Source organism: Coloeus monedula (genome assembly GCF_965178545.1).
Source record: "Coloeus monedula genome assembly, chromosome: 2".
NCBI lineage: Eukaryota > Metazoa > Chordata > Aves > Passeriformes > Corvidae > Coloeus > Coloeus monedula.
In genome coordinates, this window is record NC_138782.1 from 110,493,065 (window position 1) to 110,514,209 (window position 21,145).

The window sequence follows — 21,145 nt, forward strand, 5'->3', positions numbered from 1 at the left end:
TGCTGTACTGTGGACAAAGGGGTTCTGCAGAAGGGTCAGTGTTTCTGGGGTTTATTGGAAGAAGGCATTTTAAGCTGGCTGTAAAAGGGGACGATGTGTCAGATAAATGAACTAAGTGATTAGCTTTGTTAAAAAGCTAAGAAGAAAGAGCAAAGTCTCTCTCCTCACTCTGGTGTAAGATGCAAACTTGGCCAGTTGCTGCTTTAGAGCAACAGTACAGCTCTTTGTCTGGCTTAGCTGAGTCACACAATTATCTCAATAACAGTAAGTACCTAGCAACAGCCTCAATAAACACCCATTTATTTGATTAATCAGCCATTTTGAAACAGGTTTGGTAAACATTACCCTTTCACTTTTGGCTTACATTATTAAAAAGCTGCCCACTGAAGCTGCACCCCATGCTATGAATAACCACACGAAACCACCACTGTCCTGCCCAGCTCGAGCAGGTGCGCTGAGCTTAACCTGACACTTCTTGCCCATGCCAAAGCACAGAAGGCAGGTAGGGATCAGTGCAGGATTTATCATGGGTTTTCTAACCATGGGCTCACAATAAAACTGCTGATGTTAATGAGCGCTATCAAAAACTGCACAAAAATCTGGTTGATCTGAGACCAAGATAGGAAGAAAGAAAAAGCAGAAACTTAAGTTTCCACAAATGTAAACATTTGCATGTGATATTTAAGGATAACTTACAGTGGCTGGAATGTACTTCAAGTGCTGAAAAGGTTTTGAGTATTCAGAGATTGTGAGAAGTGTTGCAGCTGATTGGAATCTGGGAACAAATGGAATTTTTTGTTATCATGGAAAATATCAAGATCATTTCCAAAGTAACTCTTAGTGGACTGCTGTGAAAGGGAGGCTGTGAAGGCTGGCTACAGAGCATACAAATATATATGTAAATATATACTTATATTTATATATATGGATATATGGATTAGAGGTGCACTCTTCATGGGAATGCTGGGGTGGCAGCACTTTACTGCTTTTCCCAAGATGTCCAAACAGTGCTGTGCTTGCCTCTTGTGCAGTAATGAGGGAAATTTTCCTCTTCAAGGAACAGGGAAACTTATTTCACAGGTAAATGTCTTTGTTCAGAGAAGAGAACCCCTGTTCTCTTCCCCTCAGGTAAGTGCATCATCAGCCTGCATGGCTGGAATAACCTTCCCTTAACCTTTCTGGCTGAAACTATTCTCTTGACCATGGCATAATTAAGTGTAGATATCTGCTTGCATTGCTACAATAAATAATTATAAATCTACATTCTCATCCAGCATTTCTTTTCATAATGCTGCCATAATGCCATTTACATTTGGATTGTATTTCATCAGTATACCAGTATTATCCCCAGTATTAAATTATCATGTAGCAGCAGAGGTTAGTCCCTTTCCTGCTGATTTTTAATGCACAAAGAAATAAACCCTTTTTATAATTGTGCTGAGAACCCAGTGTCATTAAAGCCATACAGAGCCTGCATTTAGGTATGATCTAAATCCTACCTTGCTCAGCAGAGAGGAAAGGAAGGAGAAACAGAGATCTCTCCTGCAAAACATCACCCATCTGCTGGGTGGGGGTGAAGTTCACAGGTGCCCCCTGTTCTCAGAGCTTATCTCAACCACACATCACACCTCTTCATGTTTTTTCATGCATTTACCTTTATGCAGCATCAAGAGAGCATAATCCAACACATTTCTGTAAAAAAAATAGACATTATGCCAGAAATAATATGCAGTACACATGAGAGTTAATAAATTACATATTTTTCCAAATATTTCTCTGGGGTAATGTCAGGATTTTTGTCTCCAGAACTTAAAACCTGGCTAATGTGAAGGTTCTGTGGAGCCTGTATCCTTAGAGACTTCTGAAAACCTGTCTGGAAAAATCTTACAGGCAATCTCATCTAGCTCTGAAGCTGGCCCTGCTCTTTGCAGGGCTCAGGATAAGTATCTCTAGAGCTTGTTACCAAGTCATTTTTTCAATAATTCTCTGAAACTCTGATTCCAAAATTGACATCTGAAGACAACAGTCATGCCTCAATATACAGTGTGCTCTGTTATACCACAAAAACCCTGGAATAACTTTGATTGGTTTATTTCCCCAAAAGGGGGAAAAGCCTCTTGGAATGTGAACTGTGGCCTTTGCATCTTTATTCTTGTAAAGCTCAATGTAACACATGAGGAAGGATGAACAGTAGCATTTTATTTACCAGGTATAACTACACAGACAACTTTATTATTTGCAGCTAACTGTACAGGAAGGACAAATATAATTATTCATCCATTATGAGGTTTCTTTTGTTTTTTATATTTTCTTGCACATAATGTCTGGCAAGTTGTAAGTAGCGCCAATTTTTCAACCCCTTCCATACTTCCAAGGTTCTTCACCCCTCCATTCACAGAGGATTCAAGAGGTGCTACTCTAGATTGACTGCAACAGAAAGGGAGAATAAATGCAACAGCTTTGACAGGTACACACAGATAATCCAAGTGTCCTTTTTCCATGAAGAGTGAAACCTTCTTTTCCCTGGGAAGGGTGTTTCTGTGGGTGCCACTACCTGAATAAACACACAGAGTACCACAGCACATGCACGAAAATAAATGTGGTGGATATATTCTGGATGGGAGAAACCTCTGACCAAAAGTGACCCATGGTGCAGGAATCTACTTGTTTCTTTTGTTCCCTCCCAACAGAGGATGTTTGTATACAGGCAGTCATAGGGATGTCTGGAAATAAAATGACAGGGAATGAGTATGTGAGCTGTATTCCTAAAAGCAGCCAAAGTAATTTCTTATATGATATTTAAAAGATAAAAAAAGACAGTAAGACGAAGCCAGAGTTCTCTTAATGGCAATTGAAAATCTTTCCTTTCCTTGCCCACACCTCTCAGTACAGAGCACAGCATATTTTAACAGCTCTCTTGTTAAAGATGGTTCTTCAACGCAGAGAGCAGGTTATGCAAGTCAGGGCAGATGTGAAGCACTGTGCAGCTCTGAGAAGTAACACTTTGGAGTTACACTTTCGTTGTGTGATTTCATCATGAAAAAAAACCCAAAATGAAACTTCAGAATACTGAAATAAAAGTTCTGATTTTGTTCCTCCTGAAGAAACTATAATCAAGAGTTAAAATTTAAATTAAATTCTTCCAGGAAGCTTGGAAATAAAGCATCAAAATTGCAAGGTGAGAAGTTTCTAAAACACAGGAACTAGCCAGAACTTGTTATGTTCCTGAGTGATAAACACAAAGTTCAGCTGATCTTTCATGGAAAAAATATAGTAAATTTCCCTTCTGGGTTATATTTACCCAGCCTTTTCAGGCTGCATTATCACCCACTGTAATCTATTTAACTTCCATTCATGAGTCACTCTGACACTACACTGCTTTTTAGCCCTGAAACAATACAAAAACTGAGCTCCTAGCTACAAATAAGGAAGGAATTTAGAACATAATGTTTTTTATCAATGAAACATATTGACACATGACTATACTGTTGTCAGTCGTACTTCCATTGAAGTTAAAAGGAATAAGAGCAAGCCGATACTTGATAATCATTTCACAAATGTTCTGCATAATCTCTGAAGACCAAGTTCTAACAGATATTGAACACAAGTGATTCTACCAATTAGTGGCAAATACAGATTTGCAGCACCCTTAATAATATACCATGATAAAGCTTCCAACAAAAAATGTGTACAGTAACATAATAAAACACATTTTAAAGGCAAGCATAATGCGTATAGTATGTGAGAATGTAATATATACTTTATTAAAAATGTTTCACCATTATTTAAAGTTAAAAATAAAGCAGTCATATAATGCTCATTCATGTTACAGATTTAGTATTATTATAAAGAATAAATACTTTATTAAAGTTGAGGCAACAAGGAAGCATAACACATTAAACTGAGAATTAAACTGAAGCACATTTATATACTATAAGGCTGAAATGTGCATTTAGGAGTGGCAAGCTCCCATCATTGAGTTCCTACCCCAGTAGGCAGGCAGGAAAGTCTTTTTAAAATATGTAGTTCAGATCCACAGTCCCGGGGTGTGAGAATTCTGGAGATAAAGAAAACTATCCAAGAGTAGATTTGGTCTGAATTCAGAGTTCTGAATTCTGAGACGTGGTGTCACCTGTGCTCCTGCAATAGATCTCAGCCTTTCCCTGGACTCTAAAGGGCAAGCAGGCACAGGCATCACAGGGCTCCTTCCACACCTGGACTCAGTACAACTCTTCTTGGTGCATGATTCTTGGGAAAATACCTGCTTGATTTCAGCAAAACTTACCCAAGTAACCCTGGTTTCACAGAATGCTTAGGGATAGATGAAAATGGGGGTAATTTGGCTGGTAATTGTCTGTGTCAGTAAAAAAGTGGCAAATCATGAAATTGCATTGCTTTGCCAAAGGGAAAGGTTTAGGATAAGACCATGAAAATTGTGCCTGGATGCTGTGGCCATAGGAGCACCCAAGCCTATTTTTTGCACCAGGAGAATTCACTTGAGCTTCCTTCCTAGTACCCAGGTGGGTCCTTGCATGCAACCTGCTGGGTTCCTCCTGCAGTTCCAGGTAGGCAATTTATTTATTACTTCCTCTCCTGAACTGCTGGGAGCCTGATTATACACTGCTGATGTTTGCTTTCTCAGTTCAGGGTTTGGCTGCATTTCCAAAAGAGGTGCTGTTTGTGAATGGTCAAAATGATTTCTGGTGTTGTCTCTATGCACAGCTAGAAACAATGCAGTAGTGGGGTAGAGATTTCTTGATGTGAAAATGTGACAAGCTTGGAAGTCCTGCCTCAATCCTGCCTCCAAACATACCATAAAATGCAGTATCCTTCACATTCTGTTACACCATATATAAAATAATGTAGTCCATACACTGTCAGAACACTATTAATGATACACCTTGCACCTTTACTCTCTGAGGTCTTAAAAAACACCACTGTGCAAACCTGTGCTAACTGAATATCACTGATCAAGTCCATCAGCAGCTGATTATCCCACTAACCCAGACAAACATCAGGTTAGCAATAAATAATAAATAATAAATAATAGGCTGTTATTTGCTCTTTGACAGCAGTTGTAATTTCTGAGAGGAGTTCACCCCTTGCCATGCTCATGTGTTAGATGAAAGGAGGAGGAGGAGACGCATGACAAAGAAGCTCCCTGCTCTGCTTCCAGTGCTAAGGCAAGGAGCCCTCCAGGGAACTGTGAGGTTTCTTCAGGCTGCAGGAATGTCTGGGCTATATATCAGCTCATAGGCCACGAAATTTTACATATAGGGGGTGTGTGATTCACTTCTGGGTATTGTCATACCCTCAGTGAAATCTCACCAGTGACTGCAGAAGCAGCAGGCTCAGGGACGGAGATGAGCACTTCATAAAATCCCATGTGTGACACCACTCATGGATCAGTTCCAGAAGCCTTTTAAGGAAGCACTTGGGCTGCCTGGAGCCTGCTTACTTGCCTGTCTTCCCAAGCAGGTTTTGCAACTTCCTGGGAACAAAGTTCCGCCCCAAGGATGGATGGTTACTGACATCCACTCTGGGAGCCCTTTGGGCTGTGCTTTTGCAAACTGGCCTGGCTGCAGCACAAGCACCCCAGGGGTCTGAACCCCACTGGGATTAGACAAAGATTCATGATTTGGCACAGGAAATAGCACAAAATGTGATCTCAGGTCTGCCATCTCCCTCCTTTCTTCTGCATAGTGGTTTGGAATGCCCGGCTGGACAGATGTTCCTGTGTATTTGCATCCTTCTGTCCCAAATCCCACAGCTTCACATGCAGCAACCCACAGGGCCCACTGCCTGCCCAAGCCTTCCTGTTGCTCACTCTTTGGACTATAGAAAGTCTGCTGGGGAAACAGCTCCTGCCCTGGGGCACCCCCATCTTCATGGCTGAGATCCCAGCATGAGGAGGGGTGGAGCAGTGATCCCAGAAATTTGGGGCATGCCTCAAACTGGTGCTGCAGAGATGGAATTAAAATCATAGAATGATCTGAGTTGAAAAGGATCCACAAGGATTATCTAGTCCAACTCCTGGCCCTGCACAGGATCAACACAAGTCACACCATGTGCCTGAGAGAGTTGTCCAGAACACTTCCTGACCTCTGGCAGTTTAAATCCCTCTGAATTGTGGAGGGATGGAAGTGCATGAAAAAATGAATAAATTATTTTCTTTCCTCTTCACTGCCTTACTAAAAGTGCCTGGGCACTTTTCATTTCACCCCACAGGCTTGCTGTCACTCTTTTCTGAAGTTCTGAGCCTTCCCACCTGCTAGACACCCATCTATCTGCTGGCACATCACAGACTGAAGGCACATCTTTTTCTACTTGCTCATACTGGGGGGAAAAACTCAGTTTGTTGAAAGATGCTTAGTTGAAAGATGTTTAACTGAGTTTTGTGAAAGAATAACCTCTTCCAAACAAAGCTGCTGGAAAGATGAGGCTTGCATTTCTTATGGAAGATACAAGGGCAGATAAGCAAGCCCAGCATGTGTTTTGCAGTCTGGCTGCTGTAGGAAGGTACAACTAAAAAGTTCCTCAACAGCCACCACAGAAGCCACTGGACTGCCATTTTTAAAAAGGAAAATCTGCCTTGCTTTAAAAATTCACTCAATGTTCCCTTGATCACTCTGGCCACAGGTAGCTGGCAATGCTCCTGAACTCCTGGGCCAAGATGGATGTGTCCTGGAAATATCCTGGCTCCCAGTGGAAAGAGGGGCAGTGGGGACTCCAGTGGGAAACTGTGCCACCATCCAGCTGCTGCCCTATCATCACAGCAAGGGACAGGACACTGCAGTGCTCCACAATCTGCTCTGCCAGGGTCTCACCTTTCATCAATCCAGGCATTAAATGAAAGGATGGCTCTGGAATTTTGTGTTCTCAACATTTATCCCGGCTATGCTTGTCCTCTGCCAAAAACATGGCACAAGTGTGCTCACCCCAGTCTCTTCATCATGTCTATAGGTCAGAAATAATTTACCCTTCGTATTTTTTAAATTCCCAATTTCACATTATCCTAATTTTGACCAAGGCCATGGGGGGGGGGGGGGCAGTAGAGCCTGGAGCTGTGTGAGCGTGTCTGGACTGTTATTCTACACCACTCACATCTCTGAAAGGGGTAGACCTATGGAATTCTCACTTTGAGGAGGAAGGGAGATGGCTTGCAGTCAGGAAGGAAAAGGTGCATGCAGAGGGTCTGGGGGATAATTTTTGTTCTTCTCTCAGGAGATGTGCAGCATGGGCTCAGGTCAGTGAGAATTTTTTTTGTGTGTAAGTCACCCTCTTTTTGTATACTTTTGTTATTAATTTTGTTGCTGGTGCTGTTACTGTTTTCTTATCCCATTGCTGTTTCCAGTAAATTGTCCTCATCTCAACTCAGGATTTCTGCCTTTTGTCTCTCTCATAGAGAGAGAGGGGATGGGGGAAAGGGAGCAGCTCCGTGTGGGTAAATTTCCAGCTTAAACCGTGGCACACATTTATGAGTTCCTTCAATTTTAAAATCACTTAACAGCGTGTATCCAGGTTTTGCTTCTCTCTTCAATCTTTATTAATAAATAAAATAGGCCAGGGACCATTTGCTTGCTCTGGAGCAAAGCAGCACATCACAGCTCCCATCCACATGGCTGAACTCTGTTCCTGCCCCTATACACTGTGGCTGAGGGAAAACCATCTGCAGGGAAGAATCATCATCCTGTGGTGCTCCCTGGCTGGGTCAGGGTGCTGTTGGAGCAGTGCTAGGCAGTGCAAGCCAGCAGTGATGGGGTCCATGTTAACAACCGGACATGCCGGTCTTGTGTGCCTGTACCCCTCCTCCAGCCTCATTTTATGTACCAGTATAGATGTACCTGGGGAGAATTAATTCATCCCAGTTTAGTTCTCTAAATCCTCATGCATTCTAGATACTTGTAGCATATGCTCCTAAATAGCATGGATGGGGAAAAGTGGACAATTTTATTTAATTTATGTCACATTTTATCTCATCAATTTTCAACTCAGGAACTTCATGGCTATAGCCAAGCAGAGTATCAAACTGTGCAAACTTGGCCTGTAAAACTTTAAGAACTGCATCTGCAAAGTTGATAAAGACAGAAGAAATACACAGGCAGATGGCTCAGGGAACAGAGCACACTCAGACTACAAGGTCTAGGAAAACCTGACCAAACAAAAATCATCCTGACATGTAACACCCACACAGCCACTCATGCTGCCACCATACAGCATCATAGACAATTTTTTTTAAATTTTCCTAAGTGATCCTGTCAACATCCTGGAGAACAAGAAAGCTAATCTGCATCATCCAATGGTCAAGGACCACAAGGGTTTCTTTAACAGGGCTAGACAAACTTGATGTATTTTCAGGAAGAAATAAGGCCCACAAAGACCATTACTTTGCTACTTATTCTTCACTAGACACCTTCATGTCTCGGATAGCTTCAGCCATGGGGTGAATGGGGGTGTGGGCAGGTGGTTTTCCAGGCAACCCCTGCATAGCCAAAGCCCAAGGGTAGGTTCTTATGGTGACTGAGCACTGTAAAGCTTTTTGCCTGGCTCTTGGGAAGCACTTTCTAAAGAATGAAACACTGCTCTGCTTAAAACCTTTTCCACAGGATTTATTCACTTGTGGCCTGGCCAGCAATTAACCAGCTGCATTGCTCCTGAGGCAAGTGATAGGCACTTGAAGCCTTGAGTGTGTCTCTATTAGTTCTTAGCTGTAAACATTTTTAGGACTCAGGAATTACTAGGGCTGAAAGCTTGGAGCTGTATTATCTGTCATTACCTGCATAATTCTTTTTCACAAAAAAGATGGCCTTACTGAACTTACACAGTTATATTATGGATAGCATCCCACATAGCAAATGCATTGTACATTGATGGCAAAGCAGGTATTAATGTCGTTTATTTAATTTTCTAGCAAAAACAATGAAGAGTCAGATTACAGTTCATGTAATTCACAATGTATGCCATTGAATTCTGAGCCTGTCAGCCCTGTGCCAATGAAAAAAAATAGCATCTCTAGCCTGGTCATAGTAGTTTGAACTGCAGGATGTCAAGATTGAGCCCCAGAATTCAACTTTAAACTTTACATGTATTAGGTAAAATGGGACCTACCACATCTGCCAGAGGAGGTGAGAGGTGAGCTGCCCCTCTGTTTCCCATGTGGGTTCCCCAGGAATCGCATCCCCTGTCAAACTCCTGCTTTCCAGGCAGATGGTCAAGAAATATCTGGAGACTTCAGGAGCTCTGTGTGCTGCCATATTCTGCCACAAACACATCACTTACCCGGCTCACTGGTGTCAGAGGCCATGTAACCTCCGGGCTGTGAAACACAGGGCAGGAATCACCTGGGACCGTGGGCATTGGGATTGCCCCTCTCCAGGTCTGTTGCTGGAGCCAAACGTGCCCGCAGGTTTTATCTGACCTTTACAAATCGCTCCTGCCACTCCGTGTTAGGAGTCTTCAGAGCACTGACAGGAAAAACAAGTCACCCTGTGAGCAGCGGGACTAATTGGTCGTTTCCTGTGCTTGAAGCATTCATTACAAAGCTCTTTCTCTCTTCATTCAGTTATCTAATATGGGCTGAACTCTGCAGCCTCTCCCTCACTCAGGCACTAATGGAGTCTGCTTTCTTTTCCTATTTCTGTGAAACCCGTGGAAAATAAAAACCTTTGCAACTGCTTTCTACTATCCTAACTGTCCTGTGAACGCAGGGTTTTGTGTAGGTGTTCTACTTGACTCATTTTGTCGACACTGGGTTATCATAAATGTCAGGGTCTCTTCCCTAGGACAGGAGTACTGCTTAATCATGTTAATTTAATCCATTTTACTGTACTTCTAATCTTGGTCAGTGTAGGAGGACCTCTCAAAGTGCTCCTGTACCTAACAAGCACACGCTGTTTCATCCAGCAGCTAGGAGTGCATAGAAGAGCTGTACTAGAATCCTGAAATGGTTACAGATGTCCTGGAAATTATTGCTGCTGAAATTTGGCTACGCGTCCACCTGTTTTGCACATAGAATCAAAGAATGGTTTGGGTTGGAAGGGACCTTAAAGACATCTAGTTATAGCTCCACTGTCATGGCCAGGGGCACCTTCCACAAGACCAGGTTGCTCAAAGCCCCTCCTAGCCTGGCCTTGAACACTTCCAGTGATGGGACATCTGCAACCTCTCTGGGCAACCTGTGCCAGGGCCTCACCACCCTCACAGGAAAGACTTTTTTCTTAATATCTAACCTAAACCTACCCTCTGCCAGCTCAAAGCCATTCCCCCATGTCCAATCACTCCACACCCTTGTTAAAGGTCCATCTTCAGCTCTTTTGAAGCCCTTTTTGGTACTGGAAGGTGCTATAAAATCTCCCCAGAGCCTTCTCTTCACAGGTTATTTTGACATGCTTACAGTCAAGCTGACTTTCCCCCTGGACTTGCTTTCCATCAGGAAGTCAGGCACACATGAAACTCCATCAGCCAGATTTTGCCTCCCAAATTCTGTTCCCAGGGAAGAATACAAAGGCCCAGGTTTCAGCAATTAAGACATTCAGAGCTGGTGTTGTATTGCACCATGATTCTTGCTCCTGAAGGAATTTGGGCAACCCTTTGGCCTTCCTCCCTTGCATAAGCAGAGCCATGCAAGAACAACAGGAACATGAGAACCTGCATAGGACAAACTCCTTCAATCTGAGCTCTCCAGACTTTAAAACCACACTGTGCCATTGACCACAGGACGGACAGACAGACAGGAAACTCTACCAACCACAGTGTCTGCTGGCATGAGCCTGCACTCCTGCCCCCTCAGCAGATTCCTTCCTGCCTGTTTCTGATTTATCACCACTAGCTGCTCACATCTTCATGCACTGTCCTGCATGGTGGCCCTGGTAAGCTATTCCAGAGGAGGAGTTCCATCTTGAACTTCACTTTTGGGGTCTTTTTCTTTTAATCACTTTGTTTTACAGAGATTATTGTAAAACTACTTCATTTTTTAACAACAACATCAACAAGTACTGGCAGATCCTGGTGGTATGTGATGTTTCCCAATGACTGAGCGTTAGCTACACCTGAATGGGGTCAGACCTCACACCACAGGTGATGCTCAGCGGGTATATGAAACAGCACAAGGCTTCAACCAAACAGGGCAAAGGAAAAGCACTGCAAGCAGAGTGTGAATGGTCTCAGGTGTTGGTTTCCTTTCTCTTTGTTATGGCCCATCACAGTTTCTCAAGAAAAGAAAATGGCATTTGGTTCAGGTTTAGTAAGTTACATGAAACTTTTGTCCTGGTATCTATACCTTCATCTGTTTATTTATAAGATCTTTCTTGTTATCTACGTGCCTCATGTAAGCACCAATCAGGGTTTAGCTGAACTTCTTTTTCAACATAAATATGATTTTCAAGCGCCCTTACAAATTTTCACTCTCTGAGGTCACACAGGATGGGGCACCTGAGAGATGCCTCATTATGGTCAAAGCCACCCATCCCTAGAGATGACCAAGTACCTCGTCAGTGCTGTAGGCAGGAGGCAGGGCAGGAAGATAACTCCACCAAAACCCGGCTGTTGGTTTCACACTGACCACAGATGTGGGGCTGGTAACTGAAGAATAATCCTTGTAAGAGCAGGGACTCACTCCCATTTTTGCTTCAGCAGTGGTGCCAGCTGCTGAGACTGTATTTAGGATTGAGCACAGATTCTTTCAAACAAATTTCTTTTATCAATTATATGCATATATACAGACTTTTGCTGTAAGATGGTAAAAACTTTTCAACCCTCTCTCTACTAACTTTTCAATCATTACTGTAAGGCAGCATTTTTTTCCCTTGATAGAGAGAGATCTTAAAGCACAGATGATGACCTTGGTGGAGAACAGCATTACCACATACAAGATCCAAAATATGTTCGTTGTGTATCAGAGAATCACGGAATATCAGGTTGGGAAGGGCTTCAAGGTTCATCTGGTCCAACCTTTCTTGGCAAAAGCATGGTGTAGGCAAGACGGCCCTGTGCCCTGTTGAACTGAATCTCAGAAGTGTCCAGTGCTGAGCAATCCACCACTTCCCTGGGGCAATTATTCCAATGGCTGGCCTAGACTGTAACACATCTGCTTCTCTACAAGGAGGCTGTGGGAAACTGTATCAAAAGCCTCCAAGAAATCCAGGTAAACAATGTCCACTGCTTGCCCTACATCAACCAAGCAGATTACTTTATTGTAGAAGGCAATCAGGTTTGTCAAGCACAGTTTGCCTGTGGTGAATCTGCTGGCTTTTCCCAATAACATGTTTCATCTGACTTGTGATAGCCCCCAGGAGGATTCACTCCATAACTTTCCCAGGGATTGAAGTAAGACTGAAAGGCCTATAATTTCCTGGTTCCTTCTTTAAGACCTTTTTGAAGATGGGGGTGACATTAACCTTCTTCCAGTCTTCTGGGATGTCCTTCAACCTTCATGACTTCTCAAAGATTACAGAGAGCAGCCTCACAATGATGACAGCCAGTCCTCTTGACACCCTTGGGTGGATGTTGTCAGGGCCCATTGATGTGCAGAGGCCAAACTCCTGGAATAGTTCTTCCTTCACCGACTGTGGGTCTGTGTTTGCTTCAGCCTGGACTTTTGTTCCCAATGCCTGAGGTCCAGCAGTGCTGGTAAAGACAGGAGTGAAGAAAGTGTTGAGAATCTCTGCCTTTCCAATGTTGTTGGTGACTAATTCACCTCTCCCGTTAGACAGCAGGCCAATATTTTCTTTCTGTTTTCACTTGTTGTTACTTACCTGGAGAACCTTTTCTTGTAGGTTTTGACTACAGCTTCTCTTGCCCATGGGGAGCCTGTCCCCATGCTGCTAGTTGGGAGTGCAAAGAGCAGCCCAGCCCTTGGAACGTGACCATACTCTTCCTCTTGCAGGGGCAAGAGGGGTCTGTGATTTAGAGACCCTCAGCTCTGCCACCATCTTCAGACTGCAGGGATGAGCCTTCAGATGCCTTTCTCTACTATGTAGAGCAAGAAATTCTGAAAACATATATTTGTTCTCTGCAATAAACAGGAGAATATTTGGCTCCAATATCATCATTAATACTACAGTGGGTGAGGGAAGGTGAGGGGACAGGAAAAATTTAAACACTCATTCCTGAAACTTCAGCATACTTTTCAGCCCCCTTCAGTCCTTGTGCTTGAAGAAGAACCACAGCACAGAAGGCTGTGTGACTGCCTTTGGAGGGGAAATGCCAGCAGTGCCGTGTGAAGGTTGTACCATGCTGTTTCTCATTGCTCATACCTCATTTAACATGGATGAGTGCAACAGAAAGGAGATGGAGGATTGATGGGAAGACAAGCAAACTTCTCAAGAGGCAGTGTGGAAATAACATGCAAAGTGCTCTAACTGGCCAAAGGAGCTGTGTTGTGCAGTTTCCCATTTATCTTCCCATTTATGAAACTGGGAATCAGTGTAGGAGCCCTCTGCATGGAATAATTTCAGATCTCTTTTTTCTGTAAGGTGTTTCCTAGGTCAATAGTAATGCCTCCTTGCTCAAGGCAACACTGGAGTTTATGCTGCCTCATGCAGAGAAAACGTGAAGAGCTCCAGGTAACCTCCTATTACTGCAGGTAGGTAAGGGGAGGGATGGTCTGAAACATGCTGCTGGGGTAACAGGATAACAAGCTGGAGCAGGTATTAGAGTCAGTGGTGCTTGGTAAGGAGGGAAATGGGCTCAGTGCGTAGACTACACGCATTGTCTCAGAGCAATACAACTTCTCATGTTATGGTATTATGTAAGTTCCTACCCCAGCCTAAATTCCCTTTCCAGACAGGAGTTAGGGTGAGGACATGGCTTCAGAAAGCCTAAGGGAACTACAGAAGCTGGCTGAGGATTCCCAGCTTCAGTTCCCAAACACAGAGACATCACTTTCAGCAACACCAGGAAGCTGGACTGCCTCGTTCCCAGTGCCCAGTTCTCCTTGATGTACTCAATAGGAGTCTAAAGGAACCTCAATTATTTATGTGAAAGAGACTTTCTTGGTTGCTGACTTGCAATGGGACATGTGACACTGGCCCAAAGCAAATCAGTAAATACAGAAATTTTCTCTTGAGAAGACAAGGGCGGGGCAGAGGTAATGGTAATTACATGCTCTCCCTGAGTGCTGCTTTTCTTCGTTTGCCCAAAGCAGCTTTGGAGAAAGCAAATTGTGTATTTCTCATTTGCATTTCCTTCTTTGTTCCCCTCAACAAATATTCCCATTAAGAAGGTTTGTCATTCTTTCCATGGAATCCGGCAGCAGTGGGGGGATAACAGAATCCATGGTTGGTGGATGATGATCTGGGATGCTCTCCTGTAAGCCTTGACTAGTGTACTGTGATGTCAGCAGTATTCAGAGGCCAAAGCTCAATGTAGACTGTCCCTAACAAGTCACAGGTTCCAAGGGGGTAGGCTGCTGTCCTCTTTCTCCTTCCTCTCTAAGCTCTCCAGTTTTACTACCTCTGAGAAGATCTGGAAGGAGGACTTGGAAACTGAGTGCAGGATCTATACTTTGCTGAGAACTCTGCAGTACGGGACATGTTGGGAGAAGGACAACAGTGATGAATGGGATTTCCTGTTGAGCAAAAAGCAATGGAACTTGCCTCTGCATTTAGCTGCCATCTTGGCAATGAGCAAGGTGTTCTAGCTCTTCACAGTCCTAAAGTTGTTAACTCTAAGTCATCTTTTGACATCACCTGCTTTGCCTCAGGTAGCACTGGAATCATGTGGCTAAACACTGGATCAGTGTGAGTACCCCTTCCCCTGCCAGGACCTGCTGGTTTAGAGACACTGGCTGACTCAGCTCTACGTGTAAGACTTCTGTCCACCATGGTCCATGGAAGTGGAGAAGGTACTGGAGTACCAGAGGAAAAGCTGCAATGCACCTCAACAGCAAAGTGAACATGCCAGTGAACAGTCTGTTGCACAATGCTGGAGCAAAATGGAACAGAAATCCACCTCTTTGGAAATGAGCAGCAGCCTCAAAAGCCTCAGTGTTTGGCTGTGATTTTCCCATAGACGTGTTTTTACAGCTGTGGTTAATGTGTGACTAATCCTCACTGTGCAATAACCACACAACCACTCCTCAGAGCGATGTGAGCGCACGGTGGGTTTGGGTTGGAAGTAGAGATGGTAACATCTGAAAAGAATACTTAAAACTGACAACACTTCTGAGCAGGATTCTAATCATTTATGTCATGTCTGAGAAACTTGCAGCCAGGTCCAGTGTATATATATGTATAATAAAAAAGACAAACCACCTCCCGAGAACAATAAACAGTTCAAAGGCTTGTGTTCCCAGGCGGCTGCTATCAAACATTAACAGCACTATTTGAGCAGGAAGAGCAGACTCAACTAGCACTTTCAAGAGCATATGCAATTTGTCTTTTCCTTTAGTAGTACACTAACAGCAATAATAATAATAAAGCCACATTTTCAGTCTGAATAAAAGGCAGGTAATGTTGCTCCGAAGCAGCCATATTTTCCTCTGTGCCACCCTGAGAAGAATAAAACTCCTGGAAGTTCTTGAACCATTGCTCTCTGTTATGAAGACTGAATACTCAACTGTTGTTTCAAGTTATTCATAAAGGCAACTTCAGGCCTGGATGTACTGAATGAGAAATGACATCATCAGGGCTGTGTGCTGCATGTATCTGCACGTACAGTCCTACTCAGTCTGCGTGATAGTCCCTGAAGAGCTGGCCAGGCCCTGGTGTCCATTCAGAGGTGGGCTTTGAAAGCCACTGATCATGACAGGGATGATTTTTGATTGCCAGCAAAGTCAGCTTTTCAGATCTTCTCCAGGTATGGACAGATAAACAATTAGATGGGCCATCTGCTCCCTTGCTTAGATGCATGCCAACTCTTTCTTTTTATGCAATATCTGCTTTAATTTGAGGGGTCCTAGTCTGAGGGGGTTGTTAAAATACAACAATGATCCTTTATGGCCTGTTGAAGTTGTTTCAGTCTTCATTCCAATTAGTTTGATTTTGTTCTTCACAGACATCCTAAGTTTCAACACTTTTAAGCTTTCCTCAGCCAAGGTTTTGTATAAGGCAGTCTGTGTCTGCCTGTTAGAGTAACAAACCATGTGATTCCTTCTAGTCACACACTGGCACCCAGCTCATCACCTGAGCACAGCAAGAGGTTCAAGAGCAAGAGTACTCAGGCTTAGGGAGCATAGGGAGCATCTCCAGAGGAGCAGCCCCTTTCTCTCAGCATATGCTACTTCCAAATCTGATGGGAGTCAGGTGCCAGAAAAGAGAGGTATCTCATTCAGAACCTGCATTTCTCAGCTCCTGCTGAGTTTCCCCAGGCACTCAAACCCTCTCCTTTCAGAAAGAGATGCAACCTGGTTTGCCACATGAAGGACCATTCTCCTAAGGCACAGGTTCCCAGGCTTTGTTTAGAGGGAGAAATGCACTGGTGGCATCAGCCTAAGTTTCTTCCAGGCCCCACTCTTTTCCTCAGTGTCCTTGCCCTCACCTCAACCACCTGCAGCAGCCCCAGCCCTGTATACAAGAAGAATCCAGCTGGCTCCTGCCTATGACTTCCAGAGGTAAGGCAGGTGAGATAGGTTTTGGTGGTGGATTTTTTGAGGCTTGGGGGTTTGTGATTATTTTTCTCTGCATGCTATTTTTGAATGCATTGCACATCAGAGGGGTACCACAGTTTGGGGACCCCTGGCCTGGTGGCACATATTAAGCATACCACTCTCTCCCACACAGGTTTTCAGGGGCCAGGAATGCTTTGATGGTTGGCTCAGACAAGTAGGGGTTCATGCTGAGGACATTTTTATACAACAGTCACGTGGCTTTGGTTAAACTGGAACAGCTGCACACTGGGGTCTAGGATCTATCCAAATCCTAATCTTTATTTTTAAATCACACCTATTTATCCTTTGCTCTATGCCATTTTGAGGTAGGTTTTTCTACTTCTAAAAACACTTAATATTTTCTGACTTTTTAAAATTTAGTGATTTAGTGATTGCACTTCCCTAGTTCCTGTTTTAATTTCTCATTGGCACATAGTTGTGTATCCATGCAAGTGCATACACATAATTACATGTACATATACACATGTGCATGGGCACAAAGCAGAGTATAAATCACCTTTTGTTATCATCTCAAAGACTGCTCCAGAAGGCTGCCCATCTGCCTTTCTATGCTAAAGGAGGAGAGTAATAAACTAGAGTAAATAAAAAAAAAACCCAAACAAACAAAACAGCCAGGGTAAGAAAAAGGAAGGGTTTTTAACTGATCTCTCTGTTCTTTGCATAGACTCTTGGCTGAAGGACATCCCACTCGCTCAGGAACATTTTATACTGTAATCTTCCTGAGCATCCAGCTTTGTTTTCTATACATTTTGATCTTTTCTCCCTACCATTACTGGAATGATTCTCAAAGTTTTTAATTTTTTAAATGTTTATACTGGCTAATTCTTTTTTTTCTTGTTGCCATATTATTCTTTTCCCTAAATTGCTCATCCCCATCCTTGGTACTGTCCTGTACCATGACAAGCATGCAGAAAGCAACTGTGTGACCTGTCAGTCTGTGTTTTCCTGAGCTGGACAAACCTAACACCATTAGTTTACTATGGGAAGAGACTCTGTTCTCCCACATAATTTAAATGTTTTTCCTCTGTTCCTTCCCAACATGAGTTAACCCTGGACTGTGTAGGTGATGGTAAGCAAAGGGCTCACTAGTTTTTTGTCTAATGACACCCATGATGCCAACAATTCGCTCTACTTGCTGGAAATATTTTCTGGCTACTACATCCTGTATTGACTTATTTTTTCCTTTCTTACAGCTACAGCACACATAATTATTCTAAAACTGACTAATTCACCTAGCCCTTTCTTCCCCTCTTATTCCCAGGTTAGAACAGAAATTCCTTTTGTTATCCCCTTCAAGCTTGACCTTGATCTGTTGAAGTTCACCCTAAATGTTACTTATCAGAATATTAACATATCCTTCATACTCCAAACTGTCAAGGGGGCCCAAATTCCAAACAGCAAATGTAATTGTGTATTTCCTTCCATGTCAGACAGTATTTAGAAAGATGTCCCCAAAATGAGGCCTTTTCTCCCTCCTAACTCTCTGCCTTGCTCCTTAGCTCACTCTTCACCACTTTACAATTCTTCCACTAATCCCTAGTTTCCTCCTTTTGATTATTCATTTTCTGTGTGGCACTGATAACTTGCTTTAGTGAAGTTCAATTACAAAAGATTGCCTTTGTCTGAAAAAAACACCTGCTATCAAAAAGCAAGATATCTGATTAGTCAGGCACAATCTACTTTTGGTGAATCCATTTTGTATTTTGTCCTGTATATCATCATCCTACCTTTTAATTTCTCTATCCATCAAATCCTTTTGTAAGACCCTGCATACTGCTGAGGCTGCTCCTTTTCCTCTCCTCTCTCCCTTAGTGAAGACACTGCACTTCATTTTCTGCAGTAAAATTGCTGTCCTCTAACTTGACAAACTTATTAAAAATTCTGTCCATCAGGCTTCCAGTTTTATGAGTTAAACACCACCCCAGAGTGCTAAGTAACTATTTGGTTTTGAGCCTCTACCTCAGCTCTCACATATTTAAAATATTGGGTTTTGGTTTTTTTTAGTTTTGCAGCTATCTCAAATGGAGTGAATTTCACCCTGCACCTTTATTCCATTCCTACTCATTTTCGTCAATATACACACTAGTCCTGATGAAGACTCAGATAAGGCATTTATGAAATGCCTGACATAGTTTTTCTTCTCAGCACCCCTGTAGAGTGGCTCTCTTTATTTCCTGTTCTCTATTTCAATTACAAGATTATACAGCCTTTTAGGTTTGCTTTAGCTTCCTTTATAGGCTCTAATACAACCTGACAAAGTGAGAATTGTGAAAAGTCCTCCTTCTCTCATAGTTTGCCTTCTTTGACATTCAGTGCATTTACACCCTCCAGCTCATTTTTCCAGAACAAAGAAGGGGTCAAATTTTTCTGCCAGCCACATTCTTTGCATCTCACTTGTGAACAAGAGCAAATGTGATAATTGCTCCAGCATGGATGAAGAAGTAAGTCAGGAAGCACAGTGAACAGAAATGTGACTCAGGAAAACCCAGGCCAACCTGTGTCAGAGCACAGAGGCAGACCAGCCCTCCTGTAGATAATTCTCTCTTGCTACAACAAAATTTCTCTCAAGAGCACACTGAGGATCAGACAGGTGTTGCACTTGCAAGGATTTTCACACAGGAATTTCCCACTTCCCTTAGCACTTCATTTTATTCCCTCCCTGCCACCTTAACTTCACACATTATCACTGACTAGAAAAGGGGAAGCAAAAGTCTTGGTAGCCCCTAAGGAAGGGAATTCATAGCTGGTGAGGCAATGCAAACCAGCCAACTCTGATCTTACACAAGTCTTTTACCAGTTAAAGGGACTGCCAAAGTGGGCATGAAGTTAAAAAGCACTTTTCAGCTGTGTTTAGCTATGGAAACAAGTCTTCTAAACTCAATCCTTCAATCCTTTTGCCTGATCTCAAAACTTTCTGATTACCAAGATTCCTCCAAACGTTTTTTTTTTTTTTTTGGTAAGCATAGCCCCCATGGTTCCAATGTAAGCAAGAGGAGTTCATAAACTCAAAATACAGTGGCTGATTTACAGAACAAAAAATAAGTTTCTGGCAGTTCAAAACCTTACAAAAGAAAATAATTGTAAAGCTGCAGTAAGACCCACCCAGACAGCAGCTCCTGACTTCCCCATTTTGTGAAGGACATTTTCCTCTACTTCTGTGTGCCCCATCTCCTCCTACACAAGCCATAGTGCCCCAGAGTAATTGATGTTGCACAGCAGAATACCAAGGACAGGCCTGCTCTGTTCTCCCTCCTTGGGGGTACAGTCTCCAATTTGTCTTGGAAAGCAGGTTTTAACAGAAAGGCTTGGAGCTGCCCTCCTACAGCTCTCTCTGCTGTCAAACGCCTGAGGGCAGAAGACAGGGAGCAAGAGGAAGCCCTGTGGAAGATTGGCAGCTTTTATCACCATTTTAGGGATGGTGACATGCTGTACAAGGACAGGTCCCAAAATCAGAACCAGCATGAAATGTTGCAGGGCTCTAACAAAGCCATTTCATTCAAGTCTCCACCAGAGCCCATTTGTATCCCACACCAGTGCCTCCAGCACAAGCAGCTCACTGCAACCAGGTCACCCAAGGTAGGGTGGGAGGGAAGCAGGCCACACTCTTACCCTTTAAATGTTGAACTGAATCTCTGTCTTTAGCACCAAAATTCACAGTTCTGTAACCCAGTTCCAGTTCTGTAACCAAATTCCTTAAAGACCTAGGCAGTCTTAAAAAGAACATCTATTTTTCGAAGTATTATACCTATCAGTGTTCACAGATCAGACACATTCTTGCCAAAATGCCATTTATTGCAGTATACCTTTACATGGCATACAGATAACCCAATGCTGCATCTCCGGTCAGAGCTCATATTTCATTTGTACCACTTAAATAACACAGAATGTCATGTTTGTTTCACAAACTGTCAGTTAAGACTACCAAAATATACAGTTTTTTCCTTTCCCCCTAACAAGGTTGTGAGGTACAACTGAATTTTACTACTTTATCTTCCTGTGCTTTACAAGAACCTTTTCATAGATAGACCTATCAAACATTTCTACATTCCTATACAAAGCAAAGAATTACAGCTGAAATTAACACCATCTGGTCATTGCATTAACCTATAAAAATTCATTCAGTAAAAAAAAAAAAAACAACAAAACAAACAAAAAACCAACTGAAAACAAAACAATCCTAACAAAAAAACATAATGGTCGTTGCAGCTTTACTTAAAAAAAACCAGCCAGCTACACATATGCACAGGTTCTCCATGTGCATAAAGAAGAGTTTGGAATCAAGACATTTTGGGGTTTTTTTCCTTTTGTTTGAAGAGAAGGCACCAATTTTAGCTGCATGGCAGCTCAGGAGTGTTTTATACTTCATTTAAATTACACAGGTTTTTGAGTGTTAACGTGCAACATTTGTACCAACTGTTGCAATATTCTCCAACATACTCTGATCATTCCCTCTGGCTCAACAGTACAAATATTTACATCAGTTGTAAACACTCCTCCACCCACCCCATACCTTCTGCACTGACTGACAAGGAACTGAAG